The sequence below is a fragment of the Panthera onca genome, chromosome X, assembly GCF_046562875.1.
Source record: "Panthera onca isolate mPanOnc1 chromosome X, mPanOnc1 haplotype 2, whole genome shotgun sequence".
NCBI lineage: Eukaryota > Metazoa > Chordata > Mammalia > Carnivora > Felidae > Panthera > Panthera onca.
Window position 1 is genome coordinate 24,906,981 of NC_138357.1, and position 16,549 is coordinate 24,923,529.

Sequence of the window (16,549 nt, forward strand, 5' to 3'; positions counted from 1 at the left end):
GATTACTCCCACTTTTCTCTCTCCATCATTTCCATTCTTCCCCCTTTCCTCTCTATCCTTTCTTTTTCATTCTCTCTTCCATCTTTTTTTTTATTCTGAGTGTTTTCATTTGTTCCACAAACTAAGATAAACAAAGATTACCAACATAAGAACAGGAATTACTTATTGACAGCAAAAGAATCAGTGGTCATCCACCACCACCTGTGTTTGGCAGAGACTCAAATCAAAGGCAGGCAGATTAGTGGGTAAGCTTTCTGGTGGCAAAAGGGGAAGGTCCAATGAGAGGCTGTTGGGGTGGCAAAGCAGGATGGGAGCTGACTAGAAGAGGAATGTCCTATGTAATTGGTGAGAGGTATCATATCTGCTTTCCCCTCTCAGTCTGAGATTGGGGGCAAGGAACAAGGCAAGCTGTCATTCCAGTCCTGACCCTGTCTGTTTGGGGCCCATCAGTTGCAGGGATTGTGTTTGGAGTTTCACCTCTTCTGCCATCTTTTCACCAAACACCTTTGGGATCCATCAATCTTGTTCTTTCTATCTAGCTAAATGAAGAACAACAGTAACATGTTTACATGTTTCCATCTTTGTCTCTATTATCATTCTCCCCAATAGCTTTCCTTCCCTTTGTTCCTCTCCACCTTACCCAGAGTACCTTTTTCCTATTTCAGATCTTCTTTCTCCCTACCAAAAAAACGGGCTTGTCAGTAACCATAGGGCAACACATACAACTTCTAATTTTCTTCTGTCCTAAAGAAGTGACTGGCTTTCAATTAAAAACTATCTGGGATGCTCCTGGCACTATGTGAATCTGTCTCTTGCTTCAACAGTGTTTGTAAAGAGCAAGACCTAGGAGGACAGCCCTTCTTCAAGCCTCCAATCACCCTCCACCTTCTTGCAACCTTCAGGACCATCTTCTCAGCCATCCCCTACCTTCAGGACCAACAAATACCATTTTTTGGTGAGATCCTTATTGCTGACCAACCATGAGCTCCCAGATTTATCAGAATTATTCCACGAAGTGGATGGAGGCCACCAGTCAATGGCCCAGTCAACTTCCATCTGCAGGCCTATGACACCTACCTATCTCTGGGCTTCTATTTTCACCCTGAAGATATAGCTCTGGAGAGTGAAGGCCACTTTTTCAGCAGCCACTTCTGGAAGTTGGCCCAATGTTTCTGAAGTTTCAAAACCAGCACAGTGGCCATGCCCTTTTCCAGGACGTGCAGCAGTCATCCCTAAAGGAGTGGGGTAAAACCCTAGATGCCATGGAAACCAGAGTGGCCCTAGAGAAGAACCTGATCCAGGCCTTTTTGGATCTGTATGCCCTGGGTTCAGCCTACACAGATCCCTCTGCCTGCGCAGATCTCTGTGAATTGCTGGTGAGCCACTTCCCGGATGAGGAGGTAAAACTCCTTAAGAAGACGGCAACCACCTTACTAATCACAGGGTGGCTGGCTCCTAGGCTCACCTGGACAAGTACTTATTCAAAAGGCTCACCCTCAAATGCAGCTAGAGTTTCTGGAGTCCAGCAGCCTTTGAGGAGCCCCTCTGCATCCCCCTGGTGTCAAGGCTTCTGCCTGAACCTCTCTTTAAATGTCCTCCTTAAATGAAGCTTTTTAACTACCCTAGAGTCCTTGCTCAAGCTGGGAACCAACCATAAATAAAGCTTTTTATGGGGGAATAAAAAACCTATTCAACTATCTTCTCTGTGTAGTAAATACTATGTTCTCTATGCAGACATTGAGTTGGTTACTGTGACCAGCAATTTACTTAGTATTTTCTGGTTGTTAGTCATGGTACTCATTCCACATGTATTTGTTTTAATTAACTTATTTTTAGATGATTGTAGATGCACATGTACCTATAAGAAATAATAGAGTTCCTGTGTGTATGCTTTACACATTTTCCCCAGTGGTAACATCTACCAAAACTATTGTATAATACCACAACAAAGATATTGACATTAATATGGTCAAGATACAAAACATTTCCATCACCACAGGGATTCCTTATTTTGTCCTTTTATAGTCACACCCACACTCTTCCCTAACCCTCTGTCCCACCCTTGATCTCTGGTAATCATTAATCAGTTCTCCATCTATAATTTTGTAATTTCAAGAATGTTATATAAATTGAATCATATACCATGTAAGGTTTTGACATCAGCTTTTTTCACAAAGTATAATTCTCTCGAGATTCATTTAGGTTGTTACTTGTATCAATATCCCATTTCTTTTTATTACTAAGTAGCATTCCAAGGTATCACTGTACCACAGTTAGTTTAACCATTCATCCTGTGAGGGACATTTGTGTTATTTCCAATTAGGAGCTATTACAAATAAATCAGCTGTAAATATCCACATACAAATTTTTAATGGAACATATGCTTTCCTTTTGCTGAGATAAATGTCTAAGTACAATTGCTGGGCTGTATGCTCATCACAAGTTTAATGGGTTTTGTTGTTGTTGTTGTTGTTGTTTTAAGAAACTGACCAAGTATTTTTTCAGAGTTGCTGAACCATTCCACATTTCACTGTTAATGTATAAGCAATCCAGTTTCTCTGCATCCTTGTCAGCATTTGGTGTTGTCACTATGTGTATAGTTTATATATTTTATATAGTATATATTTAACCATTCTGATAGGTATATAGTAATAGCTCATTATAGTTTTCTGCATTTACCTAGTGGCTAATAAGTTGAATATTTTTTCATGTGCTTACTTGTCATCTGTATGCCCTATTTTGTGAACTGTGTCTTCATGTCTTTTGTCCATTTTATTTTTTAACTGATGCATTTGAGAGTTCTTTATATATCCTAGATATGAAACCTTTATGAGATTCTCTACTAAAACCATCTAGTCCTAAAGACTTCATTTGGGGGAGTTTTTAACTTATGAATTCAATTTCCTTAATAGTTATGTGGCTATTCAAACTACATATTTCATATTAAGTCATGATAATGTGTGTAAGGATCAATTGTGTAAGTATTGATTGTGTAAGTTGTCAAATTTACTTTTTAATTTTTTTTAATATTTCTTTGTTTTTTGAGAGAGAGAGAGAGATGAGAGAGAGAGAGAGAGAGAGAGAGAGAGAGATAGTGCAAGTAGGCTGGAGGCAGAAAGAGAGAGACAGAATCAGAAGCAGGCTCTAGGCTCCAAGCTGTCAGCATAGAGCCCGTTGTGGGCTCAAACCCAGGCCACGAACTGTGAGATCATGACCTGAGCCGAAGTGGGATGTTTGACTGAGACATCCAGGCACTCCCAAGTTTATTTTTGAATAGTTGTTCTTATGCTCCCTTACTATCTTTTTAATGTCTGCAGAGTCTTTAGCGATATTCTGTTTAATTCCTGATATTTGTATCTTATTTCTTCTTTTTTGTAAGCCTTGCTAGAAAGTTGTAAATGTTTTTGGTCTTTTAAAAGAATCAGCTCTTTCACTTTTTTTCTCTATTGTTTTCCTGTTTTCAATTTTATTGATTTCATATTTTTATTATTTTCTTCCTTTAGCTTCCTTTGGGATTATTTTGCCCTTTTTCTCTAGATCCTTGAGATAAAACCTTGGCTTATTACTTTGAAATGTTTCTTCTTTTCTAAAGTCTGCTTAAGCATTATAAATTTCCCTCCCAGCACTGTTTTAGTGGTGTACCACAAATTTTAATATGGTGAATTTTAATTTTTATTACATTCAATAAGTTTTTTTTTTCCTTTATTAGTTCCTCTTTGAGCCACGGATTATTTAGAAGTGTGTTGTCTGTTTTCCAAGCGTTCTGGGATTTTCTTGTTATCCTTCTGTTCTTGATTTCTAGTTTAATTCCAATCATTTAAAAATTTTTGAGGTTTGTTTTATGCCTCAAGTATCATCTGTCTTGGTATATCTTCTATGAGAACCTGAAAATAATGTTACCTGCTTTTGGGGGATGAAGTGCTCTATAAATATCAATTAGATGTGCTTGTTTAATGTTATTGCTGAGTTCTATACACTTATGAATTTTCTGTCCAGTTGTTCTGTCACTTGTTGAAAGGAAGTGTTGAAGTCTTTGATTATAATTGTGGAATTATCTATGTCTTCTTTCAATTCTATCAGTTTTTGCTTAAGATATATTTCTGTTTGGTTTTTTGATGCATACACATGTAAGATTGTTATATATTTTTAAATTGACAACTTTATATAATGTCTGGTTATTTTCTTAGCTTTGAAGTTTACTTTATCAAATATTAATATACTCACCCTGATCTCCTTTATTAATGTTTGCGTTGCAATTTTTTTCATCCTCTTACTTTCAACCTGCCTATACTGTTACATTTGTAGTGAGTTTCTTGTAGACAGTATATAGGTGGATTATGTTTCTTAATCCAATGTGCCATTTTCTGTCTTTTAATTGGTGTATTTAGACCATTTATTTTAACATAATCATTAATATATTACAGCTTAACTCTGCCATCTATTTTTCTTTCTGTTTGTTCTGCTTTTCATTCTTCTGTTTGCTTTTTCTTGGCTTACAGTAGGTTAAGCATTTCTTTAAATTCCCTTTTTACACCACTCCAGGGACTATCCAAAATGACCAAACGGAAGAATTCCCCTCAGAAGAATCTCCAGGAAATAACAACAGCTAATGAACTGATCAAAAAGGATTTAAATAATATAACAGAAAGTGAATTTAGAATAATAGTCATAAAATTAATCGCTGGGCTTGAAAACAGTATAGAGGACAGCAAAGAATCTCTTGCCACAGAGATCAAGGGACTAAGGAACAGTCACGAGGAGTTGAAAGCACTTTAAATGAAATGCAAAACAAAATGGAAACGACGACGGCTCAGATTGAAGAGGCAGAGGAGAGAGTAGGTGAACTGGAAGATAGTTATGGAAAAAGAGGAAGCTGAGAGAAAGAGAGATAAAAAAATCCAGGAGTATGAGGGGAAAATTAGAGAACTAAGTGATACATGAAAAAGAAATAATATACGCATAATTGGTATTCCAGAGGAGGAAGAGAGAGGGAAAGGTGCTGAAGGGGTACTTGAAGAAATTATAGCTGAGAACTTCCCTGAACTGGGGAAGGAAAAAGGCATTGAAATCCAAGAGGCACAGAGAACTCCCTTCAGACGTAACTTGAATCGATCTTCTGCACAACATATCATAGTGAAACTGGCAAAATACAAGGATAAAGAGAAAATTCTGAAAGCAGCAAGGGGTAAACGTGCCCTAACATATAAAGGGAGACCTATAAGACTCGTGACTGATCTCTCTTTTGAAACTTGGCAGGCCAGAAAGGATCGGCATGAGATCTTTAGTGTGCTAAACAGAAAAAAATATGCAGCCGAGAATCCTTTATGCAGCAAGTCTGTCATTTAGAATAGAAGGAGAGATAAAGGTCTTCCCAAACAAACAAAAACTGAAGGAATTTGTCACCACTAAACCAGCCCTACAAGAGATCCTAAGGGGGATCCTGTGAGACAAAGTACCAGAGACATCACTACAAGCATAAAACATACAGACATCAAATGACTCTAAACCCGTATCTTTCTATAATAACACTGACTGTAAATGGATTAAATGCACCAACCAAAAGACATAGGGTATCAGAATGGATAAAAAAAAACAAGACCCATCTATTTGCTATCTACAAGAGACTCATTTTAGACCTGAGGACACCTTTAGATTGAGAGTGAGGGGATGGAGAACTATTTATCATGCTACTGGAAGCCAAAAGAAAGCTGGAGTAGCCGTACTTATATCAGACAAACTAGACTTTAAATTAAAGGCTGTAACAAGAGATGAAGAAGGGCATTATATAATAATTACAGGGTCTATCCATCAGGAAGAGCTAAAGATTATAAATGTCTATACGCTGAATACCAGAGCCCCCAAATATATAAAACAACTACTCATAAACATAAGCAACCTTATTGATAAGAATGTGGTAATTGCAGGGGACTTTAACACCCCACTTACAGAAATGGATAGATCATCTAGACAAACGGTCAATAAAGAAACAAGAGCCCTGAATGATACATTGGATCAGATGAACTTGACAGATATATTTAGAACTCTGCATCCCAAAGCCACAGAATATACTTTCTTCTCGAGTGCACATGGAACCTTCTCCAAGATAGATCATATACTGGGTCACAAAACAGCCCTTCATAAGCAGACAAGAATTGAAATTATACCATGCATACTTTCAGACCACAATGCTATGAAGCTTGAAATCAACCACAGGAAAAAGTCTGGAAAACCTCCAAAAGCATGGAGGTTAAAGAACACCCTACTAACGAATGAGTGGGCCAACCAGGCAATTAGAGAAGAAATTAAAAAATATATGGAAACAAACGAAAATGGAAATACAACAATCCAAACGCTTTGGGACGTAGCAAAGGCAGTCCTGAGAGGAAAATACATTGCAATCCAGGCCTATCTCAAGAAACAAGAAAAATCCCAAATAGAAAATCTAATGGCACACCTAAAGGAAATAGAAGCAGAACAGCAAAGGTAGCCTAAACCCAGCAGAAGAAGAGAAATAATAAAGATCAGAGAAGAAATAAACAATATAGAATCTACAAAAACTGTAGAGCAGATCAACGAAACCAAGAGTTGGTTTTTTGAAAAAATAAACAAAATTGACAAACCTCTAGCCAGGCTTCTCAAAAAGAAAAGGGAGATGACCCAAATAGATAAAATCATGAATGAAAATGGAATGATTACAACCAATCCCTCAGAGATATAAACAATTATCAGGAAATACTATGAAAAATTGTATGCCAACAAATTGGACAACCTGGAAGAAATGGACAAATTCCTAAACACCCACACTCTTCCAAAACTCAATCAGGAGGAAATAGAAAGCTTGAACAGACCCATAACCAGCGAAGAAATTGAATCGGTTATCAAAAATCTCCCAACAAATAAGAGTCCAGGACCAGATGGCTTCCCAGGGGAGTTCTACCAGACATTTAAAGCAGAGATAATACCTATCCTCCTCAAGCTATTCCAAGAAATAGAAAGGGAAGGAAAACTTCCAGACTCATTCTATGAAGCCAGTATTACTTTGATTCCTAAACCAGACAGAGACCCAGTAAAAAAAGAGAACTACAGGCCAATATCCCTGATGAATATGGATGCAAAAATTCTCACTAAGATACTAGGAAATCGAATTCATTGCATATAAAAAGAATTATTCACCATGATCAAGTGGGATTCATTCCTGGGATGCAGGGCTGGTTCAACATTCGCAAATCAATCAACGTGATACATCACATTAATAAAAGAAAAGAGAAGAACCATATGATCCTGTCAATCGATGCAGAAAAGGCCTTTGACAAAATCCAGCACCCTTTCTTAAAAAAAACCCTTGAGAAAGTCGGGATAGAAGGAACATACTTAAAGATCATAAAAGCCATTTATGAAAAGCTCACAGCTAACATCATCCTCAAAGGGGAAAAACTGAGAGCTTTTTCAGTGAGATCAGGAACACGACAGGGAGGCCCACTCTCACCGCTGTTGTTTAACATAGTGCTGGAAGTTCTAGCATCAGCAATCAGACAACAAAAGGAAATCAAAGGCATCAAAATTGGCAAAGATGAAGTCAAGCTTTCGCTTTTTGCAGATGACATGATATTATCCATGGAAAATCCGATAGACTCCACCAAAAGTCTGCTAGAACTGATACATGAATTCAGCAAAGTTGCAGGATACAAAATCAATGTACAGAAATCAGTTGCATTCTTATACACTAACAATGAAGCAACAGAAAGACAATTGAAGAAACTGATCCCATTCACAATTGCACCAAGAAGCATAAAATACCTAGGAATAAATCTAACCAAAGATGTAAAAGATCTGTATGCTGAAAACTATACAAAGCTTATGAAGGTAATTGAAGAAGTTATAAAGTAATGGAAAGAATTCCCTGCTCATGGATTGGAAGAATAAATATTGTCAAAATGTCAATACTACCCAAAGCTATCTACACATTCAACGCAATCCCAATCAAAATTGCACCAGCATTCTTCTCTTAACTAGAACAAGCAATCCTAAAATTCATATGGAACCACAAAAGGCCCCAAATAGCCAAAGTAATTTTGAAGAAGAAGACCAAAGCAGGAGGCATCACAATTCCAGACTTTAGCCTCTACTACAAAGCTGCCATCATCAAGACAGCATGGTATTGGCACAAAAACAGACACATAGACCAATGGAATAGAATAGAAACCCCAGAACTAGACCCACAAACGTATGGCCAACTCATCTTTGACAAAGCAGGAAAGAGCATCCAATGGAATAAAGACAGTCTCTTTAACAAATGGTGCTGGGAGTACTGGACAGCAACATGCAGAAGGTTGAAACTAGACCACTTTCTCACACCATTCACAAAAATAAACTCAAAATGGATAAAGGACCTGAATGTGAGACAGGAAACCATCAAAACCCTAGAGGAGAAAGCAGGAAAAGACCTCTCTGACCTCAGCCGTAGCAATCTCTTACTCGACACATCCCCAAAGGCAAGGGAATTAAAAGCAAAAGTGAATTACTGGGACCTTATGAAGATAAAAAGCTTCTGCACAGCAAAGGAAACAATCAACAAAACTAAAAGGCAATCAACGGAATGGGAAAAGATATTTGCAAATGACATATCGGACAAAGGGCTAGTATCCAAAATCTATAAAGAGCTCACCAAACTCCACACCCGAAAAACAAATAACCCAGTGAAGAAATGGGCAGAAAACATGAATAGACACTTCTCTAAAGAAGACATCCGGATGGCCAACAGGCACATGAAAAGATGTTCAACGTCGCTCCTTATCAGGGAAATACAAATCAAAACCACACTCATATATCACCTCATGCCAGTCAGAGTGGCCAAAATGAAGAAATCAGGAGACTATAGATGCTGGAGAGGATGTGGAGAAATGGGAACCCTCTTGCACTGTTGGTGGGAATGCAAATTGGTGCAGCCGCTCTGGAAAGCAGTGTGGAGGTTCCTCAGAAAATTAAAAATAGACCTACCCTATGACCCAGCAATAGCACTGCTAAGAATTTACCCAAGGGATACAGGAGTGCTGATGCATAGGGGCACTTGTACCCCAATGTTCATAGCAGCACTCTCAACAATAGCCAAATTATGGAAAGAGCCTAAATGTCCATCAACTGATGAATGGATAAAGAAATTGTGGTTTATATACACAATGGAATACTACGTGGCAATGAGAAAGAATGAAATATGGCCGTTTGTAGCAACGTGGATGGAACTGGAGAGTGTGATGCTAAATTAAATAAGCCATACAGAGAAAGACAGATACCATATGGTTTCACTCTTATGTGGATCCTGAGAAACGTAACAGAAACCCATGGGGGAGGGGAAGGAAAAAAAAAAAAAAAGAGGTTAGAGTGGGAGAGAGCCAAAGCATAAGAGACTGTTAAAAACTGAGAACAAACTGAGGGTTGATGGGGGGTGGGAGGGAGGAGAGGGTGGGTGATGGGTATTGAGGAGGGCACCTTTTGGGATGAGCACTGGGTGTTGTATGGAAACCAATTTGACAATAAATTTCATATACTGAAAAAATAAATAAATAAATAAACAAATAAATAAATAAATAAATATGGTAATAGCAGGGAAATAATCACTTTCATATATAATGAAGAAGATCTTCTTTTGTCTTTTGTCTTTAGCTGGAGATGGTATTTAAGGTATTGGCTTCAGCCATTTTGGGGAGTTAGTCAGCTTTCCTGGGTATTTCCCATGTATATAGGAGGTATACATGTTATTAAACTATATTCTCTTTTTCTTCTGTTAATCTGTCTTTTTATTACAAGGAGTTTCAGACAGGAGACCTGTTCCTCCCCACAATAGTAAATCTTTGTTCTTTTTTAGCATTTGGGAAAAAATGATGATATGAATCACTGAAAATATGAATTTTGGAATATTTTAAGAGGAATAGTTTTCAAACCTTCAAGGTTTTAAGACTTTCATATATACTGTTAGTAGGCAAATTTGAAAAGTGCATTCACATAAATGTTATTATTTAATATTCTTTCTCTACTATAAATTAGATAATATAATATGCATCTCTGTTTTGTTTGTTTGTTTGTTTGTTTGTTTTAATATAAACTCATAAAGTCTCAGAGATACTCATAGCTTCTTAGAGATCTCAAAACTAAACCATGGAAGAACTGGTTCTAGTGTCATTTGTTTCACTCTGGATTCCTTGTGAAAGCTGTTTCTGAAAATAATATCCTAGCTGTTCTTTAAAAATACACCATTTACAGTTAAGTTAATTTGCTTGTTTGTTTGTTTGCTTTATAGTGATGAGGATAAACTACATACTGCTTTGCTGATTGTGCATGCCACAACTACTACTCATATACACTATGATGTAAATAATGTCTTTCCAAGCTAGAGTTGTGTAGCAAAGGCAAAATCAATCAGCATTCCTGTAGTCAACAGTTCATATTTTAAAAGCAACTAAAATCATACTGGGGCTAAAAGTGAGATTAGAGATGATGTCATTCAATGACATCACTTTACATATGAAGAAACAGGCCCACAAATTTTATTTCATATTTGCGAGATGGAAACCTATCTTTTTTACTCCCAGTACATTGCTTTTTACACAACACTCAAGTTTTAGGTACAGTTGTTGGTGATAGAGGAAACTAATGTACCAAGAAATTAAATACCTAAATTAGTAACCTAGGTATTAGTCAAATGGTTAATACAGTACAATAATATAGTGTGGTAATATAATAAGTACAGATATTATTACTATTCTTTTGATTAAAGGTTCTCAAATTTTAGCATGTGTCAGAATCACTTGGAGGATTTTTTTTTAAAAAAACAGTTGGCTAGACTCTACTTCCAGTGTTCTTGACTCAGCAGGTCTGGAATAAGGCCTGAATATTTGTATCAACAGCTAGTTCTGCTGGATCAAGGACTACACTTTGAAAGTTATTTGTTTAGATCAAAGGTTTTAAAATTTATTTTTTATTTTTTTTTTTACATTTATTTTTGAGAGACAGAGAGAGACAGAGCACAAGTGGGGGAGGGACAGAGAGAGATTTAGGATATAACCTTAAAAGTTACTCATCTTAAAAAAATCTCTGAGAAGATTCTCATATATGCACAGATTTAGGGAAACTTGCATCACAGTAAACAAATCTAATTGATAAATCTTTAAGATGAAAGATAAGAATATCTTGAATAAAAGCAACTACTACTATCTAATGTTAGTTTTTGCTATTTTGTTATTCTTTTTTGTTATAAATAATGAATTTTACTCATGCCTGATGTACATATTAAGAAAATCTAGGCTTAAGAAGCTGTAAGAAAATATGTGATGGCAACAAAAATCTTTTATTTTTATTTACTGACTTTGAGATTTACTTATCACTTATCTAATTTATACATATTCTTTTGTGTAGTCTTCAAGTGATTTTGAATGTATTTCATGAGGTGTTGACTAGATTTCATGAAGAGTTTTCACAGAGTACAAAATTGAGTGACAAGTTTTAATTTTTCTGTGGTAATTACTGCTAACTTTCCTAGTTAATCCAAGCCTCCATGTGGATGACACAAAAACAGCTTGCTTCATTTAATATGCATAACAGATACTATTATATTTCTACACATCGAATAGTATTTTCATATTGTTAAGAATTGAGTGTGGTATTTCAGTCTGAATTGTTGCAGTTTTTTTCAAGTCAATAATACAAGCCTACAAAATTAAAATGCACTACTTGTGTCAAACATAGCAAAATCATTGTTTGTTTATTTTTTAAGGTGATAATAAAAAAGATTAATGATACTGCTGGATAATGAAACAATCTGCCAGGAGGCAAGCCCCAGAATATTGAGTAGCACAGTAGCAAGGAGAGCTCGGGGGGAAAAAAAATATTTCTCTCTTTGAATACATTCAACAGAATTCTTTTCTACCATCCAACTGATATTTGGAGTTTAAAAGAGTTGGCTTTCTTTTTATGTGTTGTTCAAATGTCTTAGAGATTATTTACCTCCAGACAGGAAGCACTTGCATTTGAAGAGATTTTTGCCAAACAATCAATAAGGGTATTTGACCTCCATAAAAGCTCTATTTCCTAAACAAAGACACCCACACTTAAAAATATTACACACTGCTACACCTCATTAATGCAGAGCCCCTAACTCAAACTGATGATAGTTCAAACAAGTTAACTTCTGAAGATAAAGAAGAATTCTATGAAAGAAATTTAAAGTTCATTAAGCTCAATGGGGAAAAGAGAGGTAACCAAAGCTTTTACTTTATCTAGGAAACTATTTCAAGTCTTTTCAGTAGCACAGAAATTACAAGTATTTGCATGTTAAAAAAAAAATCATTCCTTCCAGTAGAGTCCAAAGGGTGCTGTAGTAGGCTCTACTTGATTAACTTAGTTATCTGTGCCTGATGAATCTGAATGCTTAGAATATCAATATGATAGGGGCGCCTGGGTGGCTCAGTTGGTTAAGCGTCCAACTTCAGCTCAGGTCATGATCTCACAGTTTGTGACTTCGAGCCCCTATTAATCGCTGTGCTGACAGCTCAGAGTCTGGAGCTTCCTTTGGATTCTTTGTCTCCCTCCCTCTCTCTGTCCCTCCCCTGCTTGTGCCCTTTCTCTTAAAAACTAAATAAACATAAAAAAAGAAAATTAATATGATAACGATAAAAATATAATGATGAAGCAATGTATCAAGTGCCTTAGACACTAGGCATATAGCTCTTTACATATATTGCTTCGTGTTATGCTAAATGTATATAAGGTACATATTAATTTACAGATAAGAAAACTAAGGCTCCAAGTCATATAGCTTTAAGCAGCAAATAAGTTGGCTTTAAAACCTTTGATCTAGGGGAGCCGGGGTGACTCAGTTGGTTGAACATCTGACTTCGGCTCATGTCATGATCTCGCAGTCAGCGAGTTCAAGCCCCGCATCAGGCTCTGTGCTGACAGCTCAGAAGCTGGAGCCTGCTTTGGATTCTGTGTCTCCCTGTGTCTCTGCCCCAACACCACTCATGCTTTATCTCTCTCAAAAATAAATAAAAAATTTTTAAAAAGTGGGAGAGCCTCTCTAGTTTCAGGAAATTCTTTAACTATGGCCCTTATATCAGTCTTTGAACAAGGGGTAAAAAATATCTGAGAAGATTTGTCTGCAAATTCAGGTGGTTTTATTTTAAAATGTAACTGTTTAATAATGTCTTTAGAGTAGAAAGGCAGTTAAGACAGAGAATTAGTAAAATGTGAGTACTCAAGTAAAAATGGATGGAGGGGAGTAATAGTAGTCCCTTCAATTTTGTCGTCTTTTGATTTAGGTTCCTCTTGGGTCTTTCATTTTTCATTAGTTTTTGTAATGAGTCTTTTAATGAAGCTAATTTGGAATATTGAAGCCTTTTGGAAGCTTTTACATACCAATTGCAATAGGTATCTCATCCTGTTTGTTTAATTTGGGAACCCTTACTTTTAAGTGCACTTCTTAAATGAATGATATTGTCTGATTGGAGTGTTCCCCATAATGACCATTAGAGTTTTAGGTTATTTTAGTATGATTTTACCATATCTATAGATATCTACAGCTTCCAGGACTATAGTTCTTACACAAAAAGTAAGTAGGTGTGCCAGAAGTGGTACACTTGACCCTTTTGAGCTGAAGAATCATATTTTATGTGTTAGTTTATTCATTTGCTTGGTTTTGCTAATCCTTTTGATCTTTTGAAATCAAACTAATACTTAAAAGGGATGTGCCACTGGCTTGGAAATTGTGTCATGTTTTACAGTGTACCTTGTGCATGGAAATTTTCTTGAATTTGGTAGGTGACTTACTGTCAATATAACCTACTTCATAACCAACTTATTTTAACATGGATATCTTTAGAGTTAAGTGGTGAGTGCTCTATAAGTTTTTAAGTATTCAACCTTTGCCCACCAATTTTTTCTGGCTTTTTGTCCTCTAATATCCTCATTAGCAATAACCTTTATCTACACAAAACAAGGCAAACTAGTATGCACACCTTATATAGGAGCAGCAACCAAAAAATATTACTACACCCTGACAAATATAAGGCCCCATGCACCACCAGCCATTCCCAATATGAAACTAGAGATTTGGAAAAAGATTGAACCAGCAAAATCCAAAGAATGGAATGGCAAGCTGATTCTAAACAAATAGCAAAATGCAGCTTGCTACAAGCAGTTCCCAACATGGAATCTGGGGACAGAACCAACGGTTGGAGTCTTCAATCAAATGGGGAATTATGGTCTGAATTACCAGAAGCTTTCAACATAGAACTAGTGATTCCAGACAAATAGGGAAACTAACTGGAAAGCTAATTACACTGGGAGCTCAACACAAAGAAAGTGGAGTTCAGAACTGAGAGGGAACTTACTCAAGGCCCTCAGAAATGTCAAGATAGAACAATGAACTCAAAAGGGTTTGTGGCACCACACCTGTGTTTCTGGTTGTCCCTGAAGCCATCATCTTCTCCAATCCCACCACTGCCACCAAATCTATTAAATAACAAAAATTCAACTTAGTGAATTTAAATATTGAATTAGCTTTATTCAGTGATTCAGGAATTAGGCAGCATGCCACCAAGCAAATAGAAAGGACTTCCACTAAGCTGTAGAAAAGAAAATATTTTTAAGGGCAGAAAGGGGGAAAAGGAAATTATTAGCAAAGAGTGCATTGTTTCAGGCAAGATTATCCTCCTAAGGGTAACAGAAGTGGTCTGTTGGGTGGACTACCTTACCAGTACTAACCAGGTAATTCCAGGTTGACTGGTTAAAGGTCACATTTCCGGGGGAATTTGAAAATGCAGTTAGGTAAGGTATTAAATCTTGGTTTACTGATATGGGGGTTAGCACAAGTGACTCCTGCTGTCTCTTTTTTTTAACAATATTTATATTATACCAAAACACAAACATGAGTAGATTAAAGACCTAAAAGAAAAGGTAGAAGTATAAACTTAAAGATGAAAATGAAGTAGAATAACTTTGTGATCCTGGAGTTGGGAAAGACTTCTTAAGCAATGGCAAAAACCAGACACACCATTAGGAAAAAAGAAAAAAATAGACATAATTATATAAAAAATTATGAATAAAAATTACATGCAGACTCCAACTTCCCTAGTTTAGCAAAACAGCCTGATTTGGTCATTTTAATTTTTAACTAAACTGCTCTCAGTTGAACCTCTAATTAGACTTGGATTGAGAAAAATATAACTCTACTGTTCTGCATAAAAATTCAGTGCTGGATTCAGAGGTAAATAAGCTAGTGATTGGATGAAAGGATAAAATAAGCATGAAAGAGGGAGAAAGAGAGAGAAAGAGAAAATTTTCAAAAGTCAGACATATACAGTATTTATTTTCAGATTTGCTTCCTTTTGTTGCTGATATGTAACAACCCCTGCACTCCAGTCCCTTGTCCCCTTTACCCCTAAATCTGGTCTATAATAATACTACTACACACAATGGCTATGTGTGAATATACAAAGTCAAGGAAGGAAGACTATGATTCACATTTAGGTGTATGCAGCATAAAGAAGAGGAAACAGCTACAAGAGCCCAGTTAGGTAGAAATTAAATATGCTTCTAAATATCCAGATAAATATGAAACGTGAATGACCAAGAATATCCTAAGTGCATCACAGCATGGATATTCAGAAGGATGCAGAGTTCTTTACTATACAGTTAACTCTTAAACAACATGGGTTTGTACTGTGTGGGTCCACTTATACATAGCTTATTTTCATAAATACAGTATAGTATTGTAAATGTATTTTCTCTTCCTTATCATTTTCTTAATAACATTTTCTTTTTTAGCATATTTTGTTTTAATAATACAGCATATAGTAAATATAACATACAAAATATGTGTCAATTGACTCTTATGTTATTGGTAAGGACTCTAGGCAACAGCAAGCTATTAGTAGTTAAGTTTTTGGGTAGTCAAAAGTTATACTCACATTTTTGACTACATGGGTGGTTGGCATCACTAACGTTGGCACTGTTTAAGGGTCAACTCTATGTGGGTATAGGGTTTCAAAAAACTATGGGTAAGGTCAGGATATATATTCATATATATTGAGAAATTCATATATATGACACAAACTAGGCCAATCAGATACTTTCTCTCTGGATTTGAATATTAAGAGTGAAGTAACACAAAGGCCAAAAGTGATTGGTGTTCATTCATTTCAACAGTGGTTTCTTGGTGAAGATGTCCATTAGATTCTATTCTCTAAATCTCTAGAGTTGTCTCATTTCTTTTACATTTTAACTTTATATTGCAACTAAGAATTTTAGGGACACCTGGGTGGCTCAGTCAGTAAAGTGTTCGACTCTTGACTTTGGTTCAGGTCATGATCTCATGGTTCCTGAGATTGAGCCCTGCATCAGGCTCCATACTCAGAGCATGGAGCCTGCTTGGAATTCTGTCTTTCTCTCTCAAAATAAATAAACTTTTTTAAAAAAGGAATTTTAATGAATACATCTGTTAAATCTGCTTTTTTCATGTACACAAGATCATAAGGTGGGAGCACATACTTTTTATTAC

At 36.3% G+C, this 16,549-nt stretch overlaps 1 pseudogene; it reads left to right on the plus strand.

Moving 5' to 3' along the window:
* The first annotated feature begins 980 nt into the window (after nucleotides 1-980).
* Nucleotides 981-1,510, plus strand: LOC145713706 (ferritin light chain-like; annotated as a pseudogene).
* The last annotated feature ends 15,039 nt before the right edge of the window (nucleotides 1,511-16,549 follow it).